This window comes from Xiphophorus maculatus, chromosome 4 (assembly GCF_002775205.1).
Source record: "Xiphophorus maculatus strain JP 163 A chromosome 4, X_maculatus-5.0-male, whole genome shotgun sequence".
In the NCBI taxonomy this organism is placed as follows: domain Eukaryota; kingdom Metazoa; phylum Chordata; class Actinopteri; order Cyprinodontiformes; family Poeciliidae; genus Xiphophorus; species Xiphophorus maculatus.
This window is the reverse complement of record NC_036446.1, coordinates 22,342,665-22,368,517: the sequence shown is the minus strand read 5'-3', so window position 1 is coordinate 22,368,517 and position 25,853 is coordinate 22,342,665. Positions and strand designations below refer to the sequence as shown.

At 36.6% G+C, this 25,853-nt stretch overlaps 1 protein-coding gene across 2 annotated transcripts in view; it reads left to right on the top strand.

Moving 5' to 3' along the window:
• LOC102228072 (protein diaphanous homolog 3-like) overlaps window positions 1-25,853 on the top strand; it is a 163,655-nt gene that overhangs the window by 36,815 nt on the left and 100,987 nt on the right. The gene's annotated exons all lie outside the window — the stretch shown is intronic.

Sequence of the window (25,853 nt, the reverse complement as noted above, 5' to 3'; positions counted from 1 at the left end):
GGGTTCACTGTAGTCACTTTCCATCTGCATTGCTTGTGTATTCTGTGAAGGCTCGATTTGTCATTATCTAAGAATATCTTTGCATTTTTCATGCGTTTTTGATGGATGTTAATAACTGGTCTATTCATCTGCGCAGGATCAGTGAAACTTTTCCATAAAAGTTGCATCTGTTTCAAGTTAAGGAGATACTCTGGAGCTTACTAAATGAATTTCAGTACAGATTTCTCTGCTTCATAAAACACCACAGTTACATCCTTGAACATTAGTATGTCTAGTAAGACCTGCAATATTCATGTATGAGATTGTTGGAGTGATTAAAGCCAGAGCAGGAGGTAGCTAGAGATTTTATCACTTTTGTCCTCCCCTGTGTTTGGTCTATTAGTCCTGTCACTGATGATTTATTCACGTCTTGTGTTTTCTTTCTTGTCAGTGCCTGCCTCGCTTATGCCAACTTGAATTATTCATCCAGGTGTTATCTACCTGTCACAACTCTATGCTGCTGCTCTCAAGGTGCCTAAAACCCACCAACACACAGCTGCAGTGTAGTTTCTGACCGTCAAGGTGTTGAATAATACAGCTTGAACTAAATGGTAAACAGACATACAGGTATCTTCTTGGGAGGTCAAAAGAGAAATATCCACAGGGGAAAAGTTTCACCTTACAAGAGACACTTTCAAACCTTGTTCTGCACGTGTTCTGCATGCCTCAGTGCTTATAACATAAGCAGTACATGGTGAAATGAGGACTTAAAATTGAACCACCACTGTTGCACGTCTGTTGCCAGAGAGCTCAAAATAGCCGCTCACTGTAATCATAATAATATATAAGCCATAATAATGTTTTCAAACTCCAACTGACTAATTTGCTAAATATTTTTTCCACTGTGGGTCTATGAGAGTGTCAATAAATATCAGTCTATTTGAAAATATAGTTGAACAGAGTTGTTTGCAGGTTAGTGGTGCAATTGCACTGTATAATGCAATTGGTGTTCTGAAGCAGCCTATTCAATAATATGTAGCTTGTATCTTTAAGTTTTATTGGACAGCGTTTGTGGGGATTGGACTGTAAAAAAATGCAGCAAAATACTGAGATCAAATATTTAGGCTCATATCGGCATTTCCTTGCTAAAACAGATTACAACCTGTAAGTTGTTTCAAAAAGAATGTGATTTTAACCAAGTGTACATAAAGACTTGAAGAAAGTTTTATATTAATGACAACTATGAAGTAATGTTGGTAGAATAAAAAGCTGATCTTTTTTAATCTTCGGCATTCGGATGTCTTAGCTGTGGTGAAAATGTGCCTTTTAAGATGGGCTGGTTGTCTTTAATTGAAGGAGGGTTTTACTGGCAAAAGTGATGCATAATGCTCCACTCAAGTTGAAATTGTAGAATTATCTTGTATATCTTTTCTAATAGAATTCTCGTGTTTTAGATTATATCATCTCAAAACTCAAGTAATTTAAAACTTAAACTAATGAACCTAAGAAGGGTTCTTCTTGATTTTTAACCACACAATGATTCACAGAGGAGACAGTTTCACACATTTAAATGTCTTGATTTTCAAAGTAACAAAACTTTTTGAACCCACTTACTGTTCCAACTTTAGTTGAAGCACATAAACCCACCCTTGGTCCGTTGTGTTTTTAACATCTCTTGGCAGTAAATTTTAAATTTAGTTGCACTTAAATAAAAAGCTTAAAAAAAAAAACCTAAATAAAAACTCTACACTTTTTTTAAAAGGATCTGTTTTTCTTTATTTTTTGTTCTGCAATTTTTTTTTCCCGAACCCTGCTTCAGGTTGAAGGAGATATGACTACTGTGTCATGCTGTCAAATCCAGTTGCTTCAGCCCCTGTGAGTCAGTTATTGAACTCTCATGCATACGTGCTTGTGGGCTTGTAGAGTTATTAAAAATAGCCTTGTAGCATCATGTTTCATTTCACTTAAGAACAGTAGCATCTGGATGAATATTAAACATTAAAAAGGAAACTGCATTAACACAGTTTTTGTCATTAACAATTCATTTTTTGGCTTTGCAAACTTCTTTATTTTTTTGTTTCTCGCTTCTGCTTTCTGAGTGAGTTCTTGCCAAACTGTAAACAAAATGCTGGGTTTACTTTGTTACTGGGAAATGTTAGCGAGACCACCCCCCTCTGTGTTAGCAGCACGCCTATACTTTATTAACTATGAACAGAAAATATACGACAATGATGTGTGACTGATGCATTACTTGAAAAGAATACTACAGTAGAGTGCTCCAGGTTTAAGGGTGACCTAGATGTTGTGGATTTGATGAGGAAATGTTTAGTTCAGTTGTTGGAGACATGAGAGTTGATTCTTGACTTGGGGCGAAAGACTTGAGATTTGACTTGGATAAAAGAACTTGTAAATAGATCTGAGTCATACTGCTTCTCTAATACAGGACTCTCGATTAAAAAGAGTAGACAAATAGTCATGTCATTAATTTTGTCTGAAACAAAAGACCATGGTCTAACATTAGGCTACAATGGACTTTTGGACTTGCCTCTTGTAGTGAATCAATCCTGTAAGTAAAATTCATGCTTATAACTATTAGCTAGAAATAGCTAAAGATTGACAGTTTTTTTCTGTTTCTTTATAGTAATAATGCCATACTGCTTTTAAATACTCTCAAATCCTGTCAAACACTTTCACTGTCACTGCAGTTAACTACATCTCGGGCTGCACAATATATCCTACTTACAGCATATTGTCATTGCTACATTAGTGTTTGCCATAACTACATTAAGCATGTTCACTTTTTGGAGTGCAGAATTTGTGGACTGTTACATATTCCATGTGTCTGGATGTCATGCTTTGCATGCTGATATTATATTTGGGAAGTCAAGTTCACTGCAGCATGTGCATAATACCTGACAGAGGTGATGGTGTGCAGAGATGGTTGGAGGCATTGTAATAACAGAGGACAAAGAAGAGAGGAAAATGCACCAAAAGGAATGATAACATCGTCTAAGGAACAGAAGGAAGCATTGCACAAAGGCCATGGTGTATGCATTTTTAAAGACTCGCTAGCCAACTTTCCATGCCTCAGGCATGACAAGATGACCAATGTGGTGGACTGCAGCAAAACAATGCAGCCAAAGCCTAGCCAGTTGGAGAATCAGCTTTCTGTGTTGAGCTACTAAAAACACAAGGTGTCAAAGAAACTCAAGCAGCATCCTTCCACTCACATGTTTGTCCATAGGGTGATGGCCAAAAAGAGGAACACTAGAGCAATCATGGGTAAAAAAAAAAAAAAAAGAGTAGGTTAGTTTTTTGCAGTATCACTCTGCAGCCCTGTAACAAAGCCAAGATAATTTAAAATCACACCGTATAAATCAGGACCTTACTGAGTAATTAATATGCTGCTTTTTCATGGCTTTGAATTTAATTGAATTTTTGTTTTGAGGATTTTTAATGATTTTTGCAAGATTCTTCAATGTTAGACTGTCACTTGTTCCACTTTAAATCCTAAAGAAAATATAGATTATCCAGATTTGCATCACTTTAATTATCTGGCTGCATCTAGTTTTAGTATGTAGGAGGCTCTGTCACGTCTTACAGAATTATTGGATGGTATTAGAATAAACTCAAAGGGCAGTCAAATAATTGGATATAAAACTGAATTTGAATTAAAAAACTTAGTTATTTTATTGTCTTTGCACAAAGACACAACGGTGAAATTCACAATTAAATGTTGTCATGTTTTTACGAAGTGCTGCAAGATCACTTTTGTTGTCAATCCCTAAATAAAACAGCGTTTTTTTTATTAAAATTAGCATTTGTATAAAAATACACCACACAACACAGAAAGATAATTGTTTCTACATTTGTAGCTGTAGTCGAAGGTTCATTGACACTTATTTTAGAGGACAAAGTTTTCCTCTAAAGGGAATAAAATGATCACTGATCTCTGTAATGTCCTGTAGTCTCCGTGCAGCTTGGCACCACAGGCTTCAAACCAGGACCAGTGTTCTGCAACTTTTAGATTTGTCTGTATTTTACCACACCTAAACCAAACAGATAGGCTATTAGTAGTGTTCTGTGGAACTTTATGGCATGCTTGGGAGGAAACTTACAAACGGATTCATATGTGTTGAGCAGGGACACATCTTTAGATCTAGTGCATATTGCACTAATATTACTATCAAGCTTCCTGGCATTTTATAATCTGGTGACTTTTCAGTAGATTATAGGTCTTGACATGAGCTACATGACATTCAAGGTTTTCTAATATAAAGCAAAGTGTAAGAACCATGTTCATATTTTGCTTGCTAGGAGGCAGCTTGTTTTTTTTTGTAATTTTTTTTAAAGTGATCTTAAGGCGTAGTTCTCCTGAGAGAGAGAGGGGAGAGGGTTCGCCGCAAAGCAGAATACAAATTTGAGGATTCATGTTTCGTAGGAAACCCTATGCTTGTCCTTCGTGTGGTCTTCTCAAGTGAACTAAACAGCTTTGAGGTGAGAAGCTACAGAACTTCAGACATGTCCCTCCTGATTCTGGCAGCTTCCTTTTATTTCTTAACCAGACGGTTCAAGTCGAGCAGCTCATATTCCTGCTTCTCTACATCTGCTGCTTTAGTGTAACAAAGGACTATCTACCATGAGACCTCAAAGCAGCAGGGATGTCTTGTTGAGCATTCCGGGGTGCATGTGACCTTTTGATGCATTTGACTGGCAGTCAAACTACGTTTTCTTGTAGGAAGAACTGTTTACTGCTTTCTAGGTTCTTTATTCACATTTTTAGATGCTCATCACAGTGGACAGTGCTGGTTTTTAAAGTCATTTTAATATCTTTAATTGGTAAAGATGACGTTACTGCACTCTACAACATCAAACATTGGCCAAACATGAGATACGAAAGTGCATCTCATGTTTGACCATGATGACAGTCTTCTGCACCCTAAAGCCATTTATAACTTGTGCCTATTTAAAGTCGTCTATCTTTGATCTAGGCCAATGTGCCTACCATAAATGTGGGTATATATATAGTTGGGCGGCTGTTTGTAGGAAGAATGTGCAAAGCTTACATTTTTTTAATTGCAATTCTTTCATCAGTATCTCAAATGGATGCTCTGAACCTGACAGTAACAAGTTGCAGATAAAATGAGACACAATGGATTCATTTTATTAAACTGAATAGCAGCTAGCAGTTTGTTTTCACTGTCCTTCTGTGTTGTGCTGACTCCCAAAGCACAAGCAAAAATTAAATTAAATTATATTAATTGCTGAAAAAAAATCATGCAAATTAGGCTGTGCTGGACCACAATTTCCATCTGATATGGCATGCTTGTATCACTTTGTGCTGTACAAGTTTAATATGTTGTCACCTTGGAATAAATAGACTATGCAGAGCATAACCTAGGTTGTATGACTATGTAGATAGCCGTCAGCACGGAGAGGGTAAACATGTTGCTTTTGGCAGTTGTAAAGATTTAATTACCTGTTTTTATTAGGTACTGTTGCTGGTGTGAAGAAGAATAAAATGCATCCACACATTCAGCAGATGATGTGAGAAGGGTGAGCTCGTCATAACCTTGGAGTAAACAAATCAACAAATGTTTGTACACATACATAATTAGTGTCAATCAGTGCATAGTTAGCACTAGTTGCTTTTAAAATTCTTTAAAGCTGTTTTTTCCTCCTTTTCAATTAGCACATTGGGCACTGTCTGGGTGTTTCAGACATCCCACCTTTTGTGGTGAAAAGTGACAGTCTAGCTTCACTGTCATTACATCCAATTTCTGGCTGCTTTGTGTTAAGGGCTTTCAGCAGCTCATATTGTTATTGTTATTATAAAAAATGTGGTTAATGAGCAATTATGTACTCTGACTGAAAATACAGCAAACTCACAGTTTGTGTACTGTTTGGAACTGTTCTCCTTGTTGTGAAGACGAGCATGTATATGAGGTTGAGCATCTTAGCAGAATAGAGAATCAAAAATCTGTTCTCAAAAAACATATTTTAATGGATAGTTTTATGACAGCATTATTTTGTAGGCTTCTTCTAATAGTATTAAATCTGAAATTATTTATGTGGACATAAATCAAGTTATTTTTATTCAAATAAGAAGTTTGTTTCTGATTGAAAGACGGGCATCTCCCAACAGATTAGAATTTCTTTCCCCTATAGTAGTAGTTATGTGCTTTCCTTTAATTGAAATGAAGGAAATCATATTAATTCTGTGGTTGGATAAAGTTCAGCATATGCTCGCATGATGCGAGTAAAATAGTCTGCCTGTTTTGACCAGCATGTCAGAACACACAGGCAATTTACTTTTGAGAACGCCAAAAAAACTATAGAAAACTCAAAGCTTTCCGAAATGCCCTAAGCAACTGCCGATTTGGTCAAAATGTTGGTAAAATTAATAAATATGTCAGTGGTGTGAATAATTTTGGTTGCAACCATGAGGGCCATAACCCCCAAGTTAGGAACACTGCAGTTTGGTAGATTTATGGACAATATATTTTTAGACATTTTGTGGTCTCCAGATAACACCAGATGTCAAATGTTTGGTAATCTCATGATTTTTTCTGTTGCGGTGTCAAATTGACATTTTTGAGATGTGTCTGGTAGAAATGGAAAAGATAGTTATCAGATTTTCCCCCAAAATTACTTGTTAATGCTTTGGTAATCTTTTGACCTTTCTTTTCAGACCAGCAATGTTGTTGCGAGTTTGTTGGCTTTATTTTTGTCTTGTGAAAAACGTAGTATTCTATTAGGGTAGCGCTGCCAGTCTAAGTTGTTCTGAACTCAAAGTAAATCTGAAATTTGATGGCAATCTAAAATACTGAACAATAACCTTAAACTGTCTGCTTGGAGACTTGGACATATTTAGGTTTTACAGCAGTACTGCCACCCCAAACACATTAACACAGCAAGAAAACATAAAACTTTTAAAAGGACACTCCTTTTGAATTTTGAAGGAGCAAATGCTAGAAAAAGCAGTTTCTCTGAAGAGTTCTCTAACTCAAAATTGAGTCAGAGAAGCTATCTCCAACCCTGCTGTTCTTGTATATCTCTGCATTTTCTCTCTTCTGCTCACTTGTAGCACAGCAGATGCTTGTCCTGCGTAATCTGAAACAACGGTAGACTGGTGTCTGACTGCTTGATTTCTCAGAAAAATAAAACATTATTTTCAAAGCAGCAGAAATCGGAGGTATGGAGTCGATCTGTGTGTAGTGGAATGAATGTCAGAAATGCAGTGAGCCACTCCAGATTTCTTGGACAAATCATTTGGGGATCTATTTCAATAAAATTAAATCAGATGTAACCATTTAAGTTATTTGCTTTTTTCATTTATTTTAATTATTCCAAAAAACAAATCTACTTAGAGATTTTGCATAGTTCTGTGTTGACCAGAGGAGACAGACTTTTTAAAGCCTCTTACAAAGAAAGGAGTTGTTTACTGGCAGAGCATTAGAAGTTATGTCCCAATAATCTTAACGTCTAGTATTATGTTATTTTAACATGAGCCAGTTTTCTATCCCCCCCACACAAGTATGTGAACTGCTCAGTACTTTTGACCCTCATTCAAAAATTATTTCTACACTGACCCTATGTTTCTACACACACGGGCAGTTCATAGCATTACAACCCGAGGCACGCAGTCCTATTTCTTCCTACTTGTGTCCTGAGATGTTATCGTTTCCTCTAGCGTAAAGCTGAAAGGTTATATTTGTTTATTTCACAAAGATTAAATCTTCTATCATCTGTGGAACAATTTTTTCCCATAACTCAGATGAAGAAATAAACTTTTTGATAAATGGCTGTTGAGTGTAATGTATATATTTCTGTCATTGTTTGCCTTTGGTGTCTAGAATGAATAAAATAAATACAATTGCAATGTCAGTAATAAACTGGTCTCAATTGTAATTCTACTACAATCAGTCAAGCATATACTCTCAACTTTCTATACGGGTAATGTAAGAACAGTGACAAACAGAATTGGCTCTTAAGGAATTAAAAAAGTATAAAATATATGTTAAAGTTTTGGTTGGACAACAACAGTGCACAAACGTTATTTATACACCCGACAGAGTTTAATTGCTGAGCAATATATTACATGTTTCCTTTTGTAATTTGATGATTTACCTTTGCCACTGAGCAGCAACGCTTTGAATATGGAAGACCTACTTACCATCAAATTTTGTTCCATCCACAGATTGTCGATCAGGTTCAAGTCAGAACTCTGGGATATTCAAAATGTTAATATTACTTCAAGTCAGAAGAAATTTGTTGGTAAAGTTAAGATTACTTTATACCTAAAGTGACCAGGGGGAAGGATCAGTTCTTATGTAATGTAGCTGCAAACTTTGAAGTTGTAGTGGCTTTATTTCATATGCGACAACAATGTTTAGGAGTGTGTTTATGTGAATTTTTCTAGACTATGTAAGGTCAGACACTAATGTTATAGTGGAAGACCTGGGTCATTGTTGTTAGAATAATTATCTAAGTTCATTTACTTGTGAGTTTATTTGAAAGGTTATGTTTTCATATTATTATTTTGTGTGTAGTTTAGTTGACTTCTTTTCTTCTGTGAAATACTATTAACCATTTGTAGGATGTTTGCCTGGAGGCTAGAGACTTTGCACATTCCTGTGTTATCAGTTCCATCTGTAACTGATTAGTTGTGGTCAGCCATGCCCTTTTAAGGGCATGCCCACAGAAGGTTCCAAGAGCACCCTATAGAAAAAGGTCATTGGTCAAATTCTTTGTGTGACTATGTGAGAAGGCCCAACCTCCTTCCTTGTATTTTCTAATAAAGCCAAATGCAGAGAAAGATCTGGCAGAGTTGATCCCAGACAGTGTTTTACAGCGATTCGTCGCGTCTTGGATCTTCCCTCGTTTCTGCAGAAAAGACAATGGCCTTGGTCTGAATCTTTGCTAGATAGGAATTAAAATAAACCTATCAATTGTCTTTGCTCTAATTCATCCAGACTGTGTTTTATAATGTTGAAATCAGGAAGCAGTGAAAGTCATGGACCTTGCGTTGGGCACTAGTGTACTGTCATGTTAAAACCTAAAGGAGCCATTATCAAACTGTCCCCACAAAGATGGCAATATTTGGAATAGTCCAAAAATGTTTTATGTACTGCAGCAATATGAGTTAATTTCACTGTAGACGAGGGGCCAAACCCATCTCCTGAAAAATACCCCTACACCTCAATCCCTTCTATACCAAATGTTACTCTTGGCAAATTGTAGCCAGGCATGTGCTGTTCCTCTAGGAACTGGCAAACCCAAACAATGAGGCATGATTCAGAAATCTCTACTGCTTTACAATCCAGCAATGGTGTGCTTTACACCTCTGCATCTGGTGCTTTGTATTGCTCTTGGTTATGTAAGGATCTTTATTAGGTCTAGCTGCTCAGCCATGGAAGCCCATACCACATTGTTCTCTGCATGCTTGTTCTTGAGCTAATATGAAAACCACATGAATTTTGTATGTATGCTATTGCCTTTGCAGAAAGGTGTTAAGTTGTGTGTACCGTATTTCTCAACATACACTGGCCCTGCTCAGATTTATATGACCTACTACCGTATGGCAGTTGTTCCCAATAACTTGTACTTTGTTATATTGAATAGTTTCAGAAGTAGAATTAAAATATGCCTTATTGTTAATATTCAAATAATGCCATTCAGAGGAATTTGTTTTTACGGTGACCGTAAAATACAATTAAACATTTTTAAACAAAAAAATAAATAAATAAAAAATTGGAAAGATGGACAACCCAATAAGGACTTAAGAAAATTGACCAGAGTATGTGCAAGTCAAATGGAGCATTTTTATCACTGAATTCTTGTTTTAGGGAGCATGTTGTTTCCCACAAAAAGTGTGATCTGATTTGAAAAATGTTTTGAGGGAATTTTTAAATTTCTCCTTAAAAATTGCTTAATATATTGTTGCTGTACACTAACTACTTTACGGTAGATTTTTTTAAATTATTTTTTTATTTATTTAAGCTTGCATCATTTAACTTTCAATTATTGTACACATCCAAAACAGGTTTCACTTCCTTTAAATTGTATACTAGTGAGTACATTTCCAGATGATTGAGGTTTATTAAATCTGTCCTTTTCATAAATACTTTTTAGAATTTAATATCTTCTTTAGGCTCTTTCAAAATAATTTTGTTTAACCTAAAAATGCAAAATATATATTTTTTTCTAACCATTGTAATGAAATTGGGCAAATGGTACCAGCGTATTAAGAATCTGTCAGGCAATATTAGTACATTAATGAATGTAATGATGGAAACCAATCTGTGAGATATTATGTTTCATTCAGATGAGGTCTAAATGGCTCTGACCTGTGATGTCTGACGTAATTACGTGACTGTCATCCTCAGCTATCAGTTTCATTAGAAACTGAAAGCGCTAATCTCTGCTGGAACATTAAGTCCTTTTGCACAAATCGACCGAAATTCAGCAATGTTCTGTAATTACAGTAAACTCAGTTGTTTTTCTTTTGACAAGTGCGTATTTGTGAAGAAATACAAACTGAACCTAATCTGTCTAAGCTCATTCAGTGGTTTGTTACACGTCTATTTTACAATGCAGTGCTTTGGTTGTTTTCTCTTTGCTAACAAACAACTCTGAATCAGTGCTCACTTCAGACATCACTAACATCTTTGTTTCCCCGGCTCTTTGCTCTGTTTCTGCTTCTTTCTCTTTCTTGTCTTGCTGGGTTTTTTAAATCTGGCTTTTGCGACTGAACTTCTGCTTGGCTGCATGATGTCCTTGATTTGGAACAGTAACAAAAGGTGAGTTTTGTTTTTAAATTTATTCCAGCAATTGTGTATTGCATGTTCTTAATTGCTTATGGTTTCTTTTTTAATTTTCCACAGTAAGGACAAATTTAGAGACTGTATTATGGCAATGACTTCATCATATTTTATTGACAAACCAACCTGACACAATCTGAATGGGATAAAAAAAAAAACTGAAAACCTTTAAACTGGTTGCATTACCCTCATTAAGTACACAATTGGATTTAGTTAATGCAGCTAAATTTAGATGCCTGGCATTTATTAAGATTCCCTAAATTACAATGTACAATTTGTTTTGAGGTATGACCATTGTATTCTTTTTTGTCGTAGTAAATCCATAACTTCTCAGTTTAGAACATCAGATCTGTTTGTTCACTTGTAATTCCTGGTAGAAGTGCTTATGAGGTTTACTGCAAGGTTTTAAACAATTCTATAAGTCATGAGTAATTATTGTTTTTTTTCATTATTTACTGAAACAGTTGCTGTCTTAGAAACAAAATTTTTAATTTGAAGGAGTATGGTGAGATGTAGCAAAATTGTTCAATAGTTCTGTAACTAATGATTTTCTCAGATTTATGCTCATCTTTATTGTTGCTGTATATTTAAGCTATTTCAAATAGTCAGTGACCTGGTGCTTATAGATTTCTGTTAATCAATAAATCACAGTAAAATGAATATTTTTGTGCCATGGGTGAATTTGCCCTTTAATCCCTTTTCTATTGTAATAATACAGATCTTTTTCTTAGATTGTTTTCTGTATTTGAAATTGTCAGTTGTGCCAATTATTGCATGCACTTTAAATATTCCCATGTGCATATCTCAGTTGATGGGTAGAATATAAAGCATTTTTCCTTTCATCACTTTCACTCTTCAAAAGATGGCTGAGTGATGAAGCTGTTACTGGAGCGTTTGAAAAAAGAACAACAGTGTGAGAGCTGCCCTTTCCTGAGGGCAGCTAATAAATAAGATCCAATTATACAGAACCCACAAAGATCACTTTTTTTTGTCAGGATGCAAGAATGGTGGTGTAACCTAAACCAATTGCAAAGTTGCAATCCAAGAAAAATACCAACAAATAGTAGATATAATAGAAAGTGTTAGGATTATGTATTTCTTTTCAATGTTATTGTCGCAGCCTTTTGTTCCAAAAAAGCCAAAAAGAAAAAAAAAACTCCAATAAAGGCTGTGGGTGGTAACAGGTGGTTTGGGATTTGTATGCACTTCGACTTGATTCATTTATTGTAAAAGTAGAAATAAAGGTCTTGTAACTTAGTTGAAATGAAAAATAATCTCAATTTAATGTTTGAAAGTGTAAACAAGAGTAAACAAGTGTAAATAAGTGTTCAAGTGGTCAAAAAATCATTTTTCCAAACCTCCCGTCCACACCAGACATTTACCAAACAATCCACCCAGCACCAAGCACCCGGTGTGTTCTTAATTACTCAAATTGGTGGGAGGGTCTAACAATTAACAACGTAAACTAAACAATTCCAAATATAAAAATGAATTACAAATTTTGATTCTAAATTAACTTAAATATATTCCAACTACTCAAAGAACAAAACGAAATTGGTAGAAATTATAAACTACAAAACTTTAGTATAAATGGCCACAACAGTTATAGTTATTGTTCTTACCTATTACTTGCATGTAAATGTTTAGGTACAACCTAAGAGTAATAAACTAACAATGTCTTTTTACTCTGAGAAAGATTTTTCTAATTGATAGAAACGTGAGTTTTAAATAACCTAGTCACTTGAGCTGACCATTCAACCATGATCTATTAAAAAGAATCGACAGAAACTGTTTTGCTTAATTCAAACTTTTGTGACTAAAGCTGCACTTTCAAGTATTGGGTTAAAAAATTATTTGCTTGTTAAAAAACTTTGACCCAACTTTTCTTACCTTATTCTTTTTAGGTGTATTTTTAAAGACACAAAAATCAAAGTTGAGGAACACAATTCTAACAAACTAAGATTAGCTGGTTAATTAGACCGGCCATCTGTTTGGGCAGCAAGCCGACAGTACGCTGTTTAACAGACATGCCGCTCATAATTGACAACTTCAAAAAGCATGACCTTATTCAGAGAGATGGTAATATTCCTTTATCTTCTATAGTCGTTTCTTGTGGAAGGAAGTATATACAAACAGCTGAATTTGTCTTTTCTAAACAGAGTGGCACAGCTTCAAAAACATGAAATATTATTATTGAGTGTTGCCATAACTATCCTCACCATTCTCTTTCATGTGTCTCAAGATGTCCTGATCAATTCATGAGCTTTAACATCTTGATCACAAAGACCAATATGATATGTGAGGATAAAAGACAGTGAAAGTTAAGCTAACTCACTAAATAACTGATGACCAGAGTTTTAGTGCATGGAAACAACATAGTTGAACCCTCAAACAGCATGAAAAACCAGCACAAAGCGCACCTTATGATGAAAAAGGCAGCAACAGGTCACAGCCATCTTTTAGAGTTCTGAATGTCCTTTCATTTATTTTTCAAAAAGATTTACAGCATATATACCCATTAGCAGGTTCTTGCACCAACACATTATTAGTATGGCAGGATCACATCTCAGACTTGACCTGGGAAAAAAAAGTATCAAAATTATAAGGCTTCACCTCAAAAGTGGATTTATAAATAAACCAATAAACAAAATCTACTACGAAAGTTATTTTTATTTACGCGACATACAACTGGCTACTTACTAATACAGATTAAATATCCACAATGGGGTGGTTGATGAGGGAATTTAATCTGGGTGAAGTCATTAGTTGTTTATCATGCATGCTCTCCATGAATATTGCTTTCAGTAGGTTGACATCAAAGAGAAATTGATCTTCAAATAAAACCATAATAAAACTAAAGCAAACTTCATGTCAGCCAGTGTAAGTGTGTGGTAAGTGAGGTAGATGGTTCCTGGTACCCCAAACACAGACATCAAGGGTTATGCAGTATAAATGCTGGTTATCTTTGTGTTTCCTCCATGATGCTGTGTGTGCAGAAGACAGGACAGGAGATAAAACAGCAGCAGTAAAGTAGCATTGCTATTCCTGTGCATTTGGTGTTTTCACTGGTTGAAATGTAGCACTATATAGTGGCATTAGAAAGCAATCACAGCACATTAGATTTATGAGATGAGAGGTGCAGAGTCTCAAAGAAGTGGCCCTTCCATTGTTTGCGTCATATTTATAGATCAGTAATTACATAAACCTGTTCCTTGTACAAATATGGCATTAGTTTTATCCTCGCAAACATTGTAATCTTGAATATGTAATCTTATTGAGCTCACTGATCTTGCTTGCTATATTTATTTTTATATTACAGGGTTTATTACTTATTGGGGTTATGTTTATTAATGGGTTGGAAAGTAATTGAAAGTCGATCTTTACTTTGAAATGAGTTGGTGTTAATTATACATCACCATTTAAAAGATTAAAGGCTTGGCGTTGGGAAAGTTGTCAAACATTGTTACCCTCATTTTGTAGGGGAAAAAGAAATCAGGTATTTAAACAAAGGAGCTTTACATGTTTCCGTCTTTTAATGTAGTTTCTAGATGTAATTTCCTGTATGTTATTAATGCTTTGCTCTCAAGATCAATGTAGCCTGTTAACGAGAAAGTTGGGTAACGACAAGTTCGTTGCTCACTACTGGCAAGAGATAATTAGACAGCCCATTTCCATATAAATATAATGACCTAGGAAGATGGCGTGTTTGTGTGGGCTCTGTCAGTCTGCACAATGCATATTTGTAGAGCACTTGATGGAAGAGGGGTTAAGCTTGTATGGGTTGTTTTGGGAAGTGAAGGCTTCCAGGTGGAGTTGAAGTCTGCGGTCAGAGCTGACAGCTTGGTGTGACTTGTCAAACTATGTGACACATTAAAGAGCCATGATCATTCAAATTTGTGCTTCAGTGCCGTCAACCTTAACTACAATAACCCTCAGAATACATCTAAATTGGACCCACTTAACATATCCACTTAACATATCCGTGGTGGATAATATGTCTCTCAAAGGTGGGGAAATTTTTCAGAAATTCAGGAGCTTTCATAGTCTGCTGTGTGAAGAACTTGATAAGCATTTGAATTACAATGAGACAAAAGCAGCTGAGAAGAGGTTGGTGGGCATCGTCGTAGGGATTATGGTGGATTGAACATCAGAGAAGGTGGGGATGAAATGACAAGAAGAAAGTGGTAGTAGGTGGCCTTGTTTAAACTAAATACCTCCAAGTGGCTTTAGAAAGTGAAGTTATTAAATTCTCATTTACCCTCAATTTGTCTTAAGTGCAAAACCTAAATCACCTTATTACTTTTCTTGTAACTGCTGGATTTTATTCAAGTAAAATGTAATGTATATGTTGACACAGGAGGACTTCGAAATGTGGGCAGATTACTGAGGTTAGGAGATAGAATTAGCCTTTAAAAGGACGTAAGACTGCAAATGCAGTTTGTTATGAAACACTCAGTGCATCTGAGGATAGCAGCAGGACGTCTGTCTCACGCTGTCTTGCAGTTACTATTTCTCTCTACGGGTACATATCGGCTCTGATCAAATGGACTTTTTCTCCGGCAAGTCTGTCTTTTTCTTCTTTGCTTTTTATTTTACCCCCCCCCCCCCACGTCATGCTTTTTACTTTGACATTTTGAAGAGCACCATTAGTTCTATAATGAGTTTTTGTGTGTGGCCTCAGAAAATCTGTGCCATTATGACACATATCATCAAATGCAAAAATCATTAAAGGCTTTTCATGTCACTGCTGAAAGGGAAGGTCTGATCACGTAATGCACACATTGCAAACATGGCAGTCTTTAAATGATGTCCATCCCATTATAATCCTGTTCAGCATATATTAAAATGTGTACATAACACAACTATGCCAAATTGCTTTTATGTTGCTTTGACAGCACTTCAGAGGACCTTACACACCAATAACCTGCACCTATTAACATTGTCTTGAAATGCTTGAAAATGTCACCAGTTTTGCCTCAAACACTCATAGTCCTCACAAGCTGTTCTCTCCCATTTTTGTTTTTCCCCCGGCGTTGTTAACCTTGTCATGCTTTTTCCCCCCTATTTTTTTCTTCATTTTTTTTTTACTCCTATATTTCTTTTTCTTGTTCTGCTTCAGTGTTTCAGGCATCAGCACTTCAATTTGATCCCGCTTTGTTTTTCTGTGTCCTCGTATCACTAAGGTAATGGGTGGGCTCGTTAAAAACATATTTGCCTTTGCGACTTTATATTTTACTGTGATTTTTCATGTGGAATGCAGGTTTGTGTACGCAGTGTGGGAGGGGGTATTTAAGGGGTGGGTGTCGACATGTTTGTTGGAGCATGAGGAGAGAAGGGGGAAAAAAGAAGAACAAATTACTTCAGTGATGAATGATTTAGGCTGTCATCAGTCCACTGAATGACTTGGGAAATGTTAGGGTGGGCTTAACAACTGTTAAGATCACACTCGTGCTGTCGCTGTGAAAAGAAATTGAGATAACAATGCTTCAAACCTGATATGACAGCTGTCTGAAAATACTCATTTAGCTTGCAGACATACACAAACATATTAAGGGGGCAATGGTGCACCTTCAGGAGTCCTATAGAGGGCACTATTCCGCTGAGAATAAAATTCCTGATGAAATTCAGACCCATAGGCCAATACACACTGATTAACAAGCTTCTAATCAGTCATGAATCTTATTGTGTCAGTGAACTTCAGTCAAGATTTGCAAATGTATTTTGTAAAAGAGTATACTTACTTGTTCTCTCTGTGGGATAGATTTTTTTCTCTTTATAAAAAGAAAACAAAAATGACTGTGATGTTGTAGATGTTAGTGCTGACACACAAGTACTTTTAGTGATCTTGGTGCAGCAGGAATAGATGGAGAGAGGAGGGGAAAAAAGCCTAATGAAGTCTGTTAATTTGCTGCTATCAGAATGAAAGTCTCAGACTAATTATGGCCCTGGGTCATCTAGTCTTGATCACAGGGAGAGGTGGCCCTGCATGGTTCACTTTGATTAGCTCACTCACAACACAGCTCCTTCACTTCATTACTCTGATCTCCCTCGCTGTCTCACTTTCGCTGGTGCTAGCACAGCCGATGGGGGAGGATGCTCCATGTGCAAATAAGACAATTGTAGCCGTTCTCGCATGGCTGTGCGTACCAATGCTGAGCTGTGCGTTGTGATAAGGCAGCGAGAAGACGTTAGGGCAGGTATGTAGAGCTCAAATAACACGTGGACGTCCGTTTGATGTCTCCTGTGCTTTCTTGTACTTCCTGTCAGACTGACTGAAGTTCAGGGCTTAGTGGAATTTGAACCATACAGCGAGTCAACAGTCAAATTGTGCAGCCTGTCTGACTATTCTTCTCCACTCTGTTGACTGTAGACTTGACAGATTTGTCGGCGTGCTGGATTTGTTCACTTGCTGCAAGCAGCCCCCTTCTGTGCATCTGATGTCTGGTAGTGAATTTTGCTGCAGGCAACAGTGTGTGTGTGTATATATAAATATGTGTGTATTCCAGTTAGAGTTCATCTTATGGGGAGCCAAATCTGCTTGCAGCTTAATTACAAAGAATATTCTAATTCATGAGTGTATATAGTTTAATTTAAAAGTTATTCTCAGATAGATTTTGGTAAAGGTTTGGCTACCTGTGAGTTTGTCAGCATATCTCTGTAATGTCCTTTGAAGGTACTGATCTGTGTCTAAGTGCGTATGTGGGGGTTTGCTGATTCAATTGTGAGGCCTTCTAAATTAACCCGGCGAGAGAATTTATAAGCCCCCCTTAATTGTAGTGATTTAAACTTACCTGCATGACTACCTTGATTGGTTATTAGAACCAACACAGTGATTAAATTAGCCTTTGGAGACGACTGCCCTCTCAGTCTTTTTTTGCTGCGTGCTTGTCTGCCTTTCTGGCAGAGACAGTTGTGTCACGTGTTTAGCTATAGCAGCTTCAGCTAAATAAAAAGTAAGACATAGATCTAAAATAAAACTGAGGACCAAATATGCATACACACACTTTTGATCTCTTGCTTGCCACAAAAACACATTTGACCGATTTGACCCAAGTACTAATGCCGAAGGCAGCAGTCGCTGGCTGCCGTGTGTTGCAGTGTTAATAGATGCAGATTGTCAATATTTAAACGAGGAGAATAATGATGTCGCAGCCTTTTACCTTTGAACTGACTTCACCCCCAAACAGTAGCTGTTATATTTTATGTGCTATAAATGGAAAAGTTACACCCATTATCTTATAAATTTGCCAATTGCAAATCCAGATCATAAAATGATTCTCAACCTTGCAGTTCTGATTTGAATTGGAAAATTGGAGCTTGCTAGAAGCAGATTAGTAAAGGAGTCCATAATAGCAGAATATAAAATATGTTAAGCCAGTACTAAATCAAAGGGGAGTAGGTTAAGCTAGAGTATAAAAAAAAATCTATTGATTGTATGTATACAATATTTCAAACAAATGTAATGTGATAAAGTTGTGTTTTATTTATAACAGAAAAAAATGACCTGTTGGAAACTTCTGAGGCATAAGAGCCACAGCTCTCACACCCCTTGCTTGCCACTCATGCGCACCACTACTGCAGCATTTATGCAACTGCTGCTCAGATACTACAGAAATGAACCAATAATAGGACTACTTAATTTCATGTAGCACTATCATGGTGCTTTGTCTACACTGATGAAGCTTAACTTGCCTCTGGATGCTGAGCACTAAATACACATGAGCTGTTCAGAAGCCGAGCACTTTGTTACTTCAAAGAAGCTATATATTCTTCAATCTCCTTAATTTTCTCACATGTAGAGCAAGGAAGCAAGGTGACAGCAGCTTAAAAGTGATTGGTGAAGGTTTTTTATGTATAACTTAAAAAAGCTATACATGATGGACCTCTCTTTTGCCACTTAAATAATTCCATACTGTTAAAGCTGTCTTCTTAGTAAGCAAGAGGAAAGTATTGAGTACTTTGGCTTTATTCAGCCAACTAACTAATAACTGGCAGGAGAGGGATAGAACCTCTTTAGTCTCTTTGCTCCATACGTTCAGAGAAAACTCCTTCTGGCACTTCTCTGGCATTTCATTGGAAGGACTTTAACCTCTAAGAAAGGTATAATGTAAAGTTTTTGTGAAACCTTGTTTTACCTTGATGCCGATAACCAACCAATACCTTTATGGGAGAATTTAAATAGCAGGTATGAAAGTTTTGGACTTAGTTTTTAACAGGACCTTTGAAGATGCCACAATGTCACCTTAACCCTGTAAATTAGTATGAACCAGTTATTTTTGATTTCCAGTGGATTATCTTATCCTGTGGTACTTTTTACATACACTTTACTATATTGAATAAATTTTCTGTTTATTTTTTTCTTCAAATGTACTCCAGAAAACATTAGATAACTGTAAATCCTTAGAAATTTGACCATCATGGTTCTAGAAACAACTGAAGTCATTGAACTTTACTTGTTGTGGCAGAATGAATCTCAAAAAAAGCCAAATGCAATTTAAGATGTTTTGTTTTTTGATGTCAAAATACAATAAGGTTAAAGTTCCTCATTTGGATGCTTCCTTTTAATTTTTTGTATGTTAGCATTATTTGGAGATTGAATACTTTCATTTAAAATATATTGGTTTGAGACCCCCAATCTCAAACCCTGTTTGAGATCTTGTTTGTATGAGTTGGGAAAATTACAACATGAGTGGATGCATATTAAAAAACTAATATTTTTAGTTGTACGCTTGTAATTTCTTGCAAAGGCTTTTTTAAAATCTTGTGTGTAATTCCAGTCTTCAAGGCCATTGTGTATTTGTTTGCCGACACTGAAAATAGTTGACCTCCCATAACTGGCCATGGTTCTTTGTTGCAAAATCAGTATCTTTGTTCTTAGATGAAAAATATGTTTGAAAGTTGCTCAATTCTAGGTTTTCACAGTATTGCAATTTCAACCTTGATACGACTCTTCTGAAAAATGCAATACTTGATGCCATTTTCAGTGCTACAAGGAGAAAAATGTGAAATAAAGGACTGAGATATACTAAATGAGAGCTTATTCAGACTTAGTAGCATATACTATTCTTTTTCAGTTTTGGCATTTCTGTCACTTGATTAGTTACTTTCTGGAGTTAAAATGATGGTGAGAGACCAGGTACAGTTTGATTTCAGGGAACACCAGAGCAGTATTAAAAAGGGCTCATATTTGGTAAATCAGGTCTCACTCATTACAGGGATAGACATGTAAATTATCTAATTTGCAGGGAGATGGCATGAGACCCCAGAAAACATGAGTTTTACCCATTATGAGCTGAGCAATAGTGTTGGAATATAATAAAAAAATAGCCTTTATTGTTCCACAGAGGTGAAATTTAGGTGTTGAGATATATAGGTTCACAGAAAAGATTAAAAAAAAAAAAAGTGTTAGAAATATATATATATATATATATATATATATATATATATATATATATATATATATATATATATATATATATATATATATATATATATGTTGCTCTTATTGGTGCATAAGATACATATCCATCCATTATCTAAACCCGCTTGTTCTTGCAGGGTAAAGATGGGCTGGACACATTGTCAGTCCAACATTAACTATAAAATAGTCAATTTGTATAGTTTTATATATTTGTGGTTTTAAGCAGAAAGTCACTTAAGGTAAATGGATTACCAATTTTAATTTTGTAAATTCTTTACCTTATTCAATTCTGTACCTTCTCTTTATCTATGCAAAGTATACTGGCATGGCGATCTTTCATTGATACCTAAATTTTATTTTCTGTGTGTGTCTGGGTGTATGTGTCAAAACCAGGCCAGTTCCAGTAAGGTGCTTCCTCTGATTAGAAATCCGCTGTGATAAGATGATGTGGTAGTGTGAGTGGAAAGGGCCGAGGACGAGGGGAGGAGATTTGTATGTGGGCGTGCACGCGCGTAGGCCGCGGTGGGGGATGGTTGGGGGTTGAATTTGAGGTGTTACTCGCTTGTCTCTGAGGTCCGTCTGTCATGTACAGCATCAGTCATGCTCTTTCACAGCAGTTTTATTTCATCCACCACTCCCTTTAGTGCTTTGATGGCAGAATTCACTGATACTGCCTTGTGGGAAGGACTGCTGTTTGGGAAGCGGGTGTGTGCGCTGTGTTACACATTGTCAAGTGCCTTTAAACTGTGACAGAGATAAAAATCAAAACCAAACAGCAAAATTACCACAAGTGAGAAGTCTAGATAACTTTTTAAAGAAAAAAAAAATCCAGTATTGAATCCCCAGCTGATCTAGCCACTAAACATTCCTTTACTTTTCCTTAGAACATTTTAAATCTTCTCCTTTTTTGTTTAACTATCAATGCTTTTGACTGGAACATTTATAAACATGCTTAGTTTGATTTTGTGGGGGTGCACAGTTGTGCAGTTGGTGGATAATTTTAATGTTTTTCACTGTGGGAGTAGATAATTTACTGTTCCTTAAGTGAAGCGCAGTACGTAACTGTAGTCTTTGTGTTCTTTAAAATTTTTACCCTTTCTAACCCCTGAGCTGACATTAATCACAGGAGTGGGCATAACCTAAATTAGGGCGTGACCTAAAATATTTTAAGAAGTTCCGAATGCTGATGCAGCAGTAATAGACCGATTTAGATGCATTATGTTAGTGTTGTGTCTCTAACAGACAGCTTTAGCTTCACTTTTACTGATTCCTGCTTGCTCATTCTAATTGGTTTTAGTCAGCGACTCAGGAACCTTCCTTTCGTAGAAAGGAATGCACATCCATCATTGCTTCTCTCTACCTTCTCATATCTTTCCTGTAAGTGCTACTTCTTTCCTGCTTTTGCCAAATGTCTTTTGTGACAGACTCCCCACTGCTCAGCTCTCACAAGTGTATCCTTATCTTCCCATACTTCCCGGGTGATGGCGCAATCTGATAATCGCAAGTATCTGCACTCTCTTTGATTGATTAACCAGTGACCTTCGACCTCCAGCAGGACACGTTAATTGGCTGATATATAATGAGTGGATTTCCCTGAAGAGGACTTGTTCTCAAGCCAGGGAGGTTGGGGGGTATTGTTGGAAAGGGGCAATCTAATTAGGCAATTTAACTGATAACAACTGGGGTGATGTGGACTGAGTGTATGTGGGTGATGCGATTTGTATCTTGTCAGTATCTCTTAAACCATACAGATGGATGTAGCACAGTTCCACATTTTGTCACATCACTTCCACTAATGCCGATACATTTCTCTGTGAATGTATCTTGCAGGCCAAAACAAAAGGGGCCTAGTTGTGACAAAGAGAAAAAAAAAAGGTTTCAGATCCCCTGACATTACACTTGAATTAGTTCATAACTCTGCTCATCTTTGGACTAAAATCTATGCCTCTTTGCAAATTAACTGAGGCTTCAACAGACTGGATAAAGTCTGTGAACAGCAACTTTCAAGGCTTGCATATTCTCAACTTGATATGAGTTTTTACTGCACCTCTCTAAGCTCTTCCATTGTATTTCTGACTGTTATCCTACTAGAAGGTGGACCTACACCCCAGTTTCTAAAGGCTTTTCTTCTCTGTTAATTATTATTTATAGGATTATGTTACTTGGCAGAAAATAAATCAATTTAGGTCTCTCCTGACCAGTGTGTCCTCTTCCATAAATTTGCTGGTTTCTCTGCATGGCCTCTTGTAAACTATAAACATGACTTCCTTATTTAACAATAGCTTTCTTCTATGGAACTTCATTCCATAGAAGCCACATTTATATGGCACACAACAAATAGTTATTCTATCCTCAGATTGTCCAACCCTAGCTGTGAGTTTCTGCAGCTCCTCCAGACTATTAATGACTGATGGTTTATTCTCTGATTAATGCACTTTCAGCCTGACTTGCAGCTGGTTCCTCTACTGTTCCATTTTTGTTTTTTTTTCTATTAAGCAGTGTTTGACTCAACATTTACAATATTGTTTTATAATCTAAACAATCTTTAAACTTCTTCAAATGTCCATTTGTGACCTGACTGGTGTATTCCAGCTGTAATGTACAATATGAAATCTATATACCTTTCACAAAACACTGTTGCTTCAAAACTGTTTTTTTAAGTAACTTCTGAAGGCAGTTGCTTGATCTGAAATTTTGTTAGGGGTATTTGAGTAAAAGGGAAATTCCACAAAACTTTGTGTTGGTCTGTCATGTAAAATCACAATAAAATACAATGAAATTTGCATTTCTGACTAATGTAAATGTTTAAGGGGTCTGCATACTTTTACAAACAATTGTATATCTATGAGGCAGAGAGATTAAAAGTGCATTTCAGAAATATTTGTTGTGTGTGAGGTTAAATGAGGTTTCACCAGGCTTCAAGTTTTAAAAATCAGACTGAAACAACATCTTAAAGAAGTAAGCAGAAGTCTGTCTACACACTGCATTAAAAAGCTCCATAGCACCAAATACAAGATTATATTTCTCTGAGTGAATAATTTAGTTCTTCGTGGATTTATTATTTAATTTAGGTTGTAAGTCTTAAGATTTTGTCGTGATTCACTTTCATGTTTTCCCAAGCAAGAGCTGTCTCGCCATAAATTTATCAAGAGACTGAAAGTCAATTCAGCCTTCATCGTTGCATGTTAAGCACACACAAGAACCAGGAATGTAAATGAAGTTGTGATCGGTATCGTATAGGATGAACATGCAGTGTTTGCTTCCCTTCATGTCTCTTTAGATGTATTGCAAAAATAATTATTTAACCTTGTATGCCAATATGTTTTCACCAATCTTTTTTTTTTCAGTGATTAAGGTCAAGCTGCATAAATTGCTACACCATTTAAAACAGATGTCATTTCTTGCTTTGTACTAACAGTTTCTAACAAAGTTTATTCTTAAAAATCATGTGGAGAAAAGTTGTAATCCAAAAATACAAATGAACTTGTTTTGGTTTCACTGTAACAATGGGCTAATTTTATTTTTCATGTTTGGGAGTAATTTTTTGCAGCTTGACAGACTTATTAAATCATTTTTATTTTTGACCAAATCTTTCAGTAAACTTTGCAAAATAAATTTTCAGTGCTGTTCAAATACTAGTTGTCTTTAAATATATGTTTCCAGTGAAACTTTTGTAAGTATCTTTCTATTTCCTAATGTTTGCTGCAGTTCTCTGGTAATTGGCCCTCAGAAACTACAGTCATGGCCAAATGTTTTGAGAATGATTCAAATGTTAATATTTACAAAGTCTACTGCTTCAGTTTTTATAATGGCAATTTACATATACTCCAGAATGTTATAAAGAGTGATCAGCGTAACAGCAATTAATTGCAAAGTCAATATTTGCCTAGAAAATGAACTTTATCCCCCAAAACACATTTCAACTTCATTGCAGCCCTGCCTTAAAAGGACCAGCTAACATTGTTTCAGTGATTGCTCCATTAACACAGGTGTGGGTGGTGATGAGGACAGGGCTCCTCATCACCACCCACACAATCATGACAGATTGATCATGACAGATCAATCTGTCATTATTAAGTAAGAATGACACCACTGGACACTTTAAAAAGAGGCTGGTGCTTGGCATCATTGTTTCTCTTCTGTGAGCCATGGTTACCTCGAAAGAAACACATGCAGTCATCATTGCACTGCACAAAAATGGCCTAACAGGAAAGAAAATCGCAGCTAGAAAGATTGCACCTCAGTCAACAATCTATCGCATCATCAAGAACTTCAAGGAGAGAGGTTCCATTGTTGCCAAAAAGGCTCCAGGGCGCCCAAGAAAGACCAGCAAGCGCCAGGACCGTCTCTTAGAAGTATTTCAGCTGCGGGATCGGGCTACCAGCAGTGCAGAGCTTGCTCAGGAAAAGCAGCAGGCAGGTGTGAGTGCATCTGCACGCACTGTGAGGCGGAGACTCTTGGAGCAAGGCCTGGTCTCAAGGAGGGCAGCAAAGAAGCCACTTCTCTCCAGGAAAAACATCAGGGACAGACTGATATTCTGCAAAAGGTACAGGGAGTGGACTGCTGAGGACTGGGGTAAAGTCATTTTCTCTGATGAATCCCCTTTCCGATTGTTTGGGACATCTGGAAAACAGGTTGTTCGGAGAAGACAAGGTGAGCGCTACCACCAGTCTTGTCTCATGCCAACTGTAAAGCATCCTGAAACCATTCATGTGTGGGGTTGCTTCTCAGCCAAGGGAGTCGGCTTTCTCATAGTCTTACCTAAAACCACAGCCATGAATAAAGAATGGTACCAGAATGTCCTCCGAGAGCAACTTCTCCCAACCGTCCAAGAGCAGTTTGGTGATGAACAATGCCTTTTCCAGCATGATGGAGCACCTTGCCATAAAGCAAAGGTGATATCTAACTGGCTCAGGGAACAAAACATAGAGATTTTGGGTCCATGGCCTGGAAACTCCCCTGATCTTAATCCCATTGAAAACTTGTGGTCAATCATCAAGAGACGGGTGGACAAATGAAAACCTAGGAATTCTGACAAAATGCAAGCATTGATTGTGCAAGAATGGACTGCTATCAGTCAGGATTTGGTCCAGAAATTGATTGAGAGCATGCCAGGGAGAATTGCAGAGGTCCTGAAGAAGAGGGGTCAACACTGCAAATATTGACTTGCTGCATTAACTCATTCTAACTGTCATTAAAAGCTTTTGTTACTCATAATATGATTGCAATTGTATTTCTGTATGTGATGACAACATCTGACATACACACATGAAAACCAGAGGGCAGCAGATCATGTGAAAATATAATATTTATCATTCTCAATACTTTTGGCCATGACTGTACTACTTTATTTCAAATTTATATGCCAAAGTAGTTATCTCCTTACCTTGGTGTCTGTATTTCATGCTGCAATCTTATTATGCATTTTTATCTCCTCATTCTTTCTGCTCTTTGCTTTATATTGCACTTTTCCTTTTATTGCCCTGCTTCGACAACTCTCTTTTCCTGCTCACACATAGATTGTGAGGAGAATGTAGTCACGGAGGAGTCACGTAAGTCTAAGTAATCGCTCAGTGTGTGGTTCTATTTGTTTTTTTTGTGCATGGTGAGCTGTGCTGTAAGTGTGCATG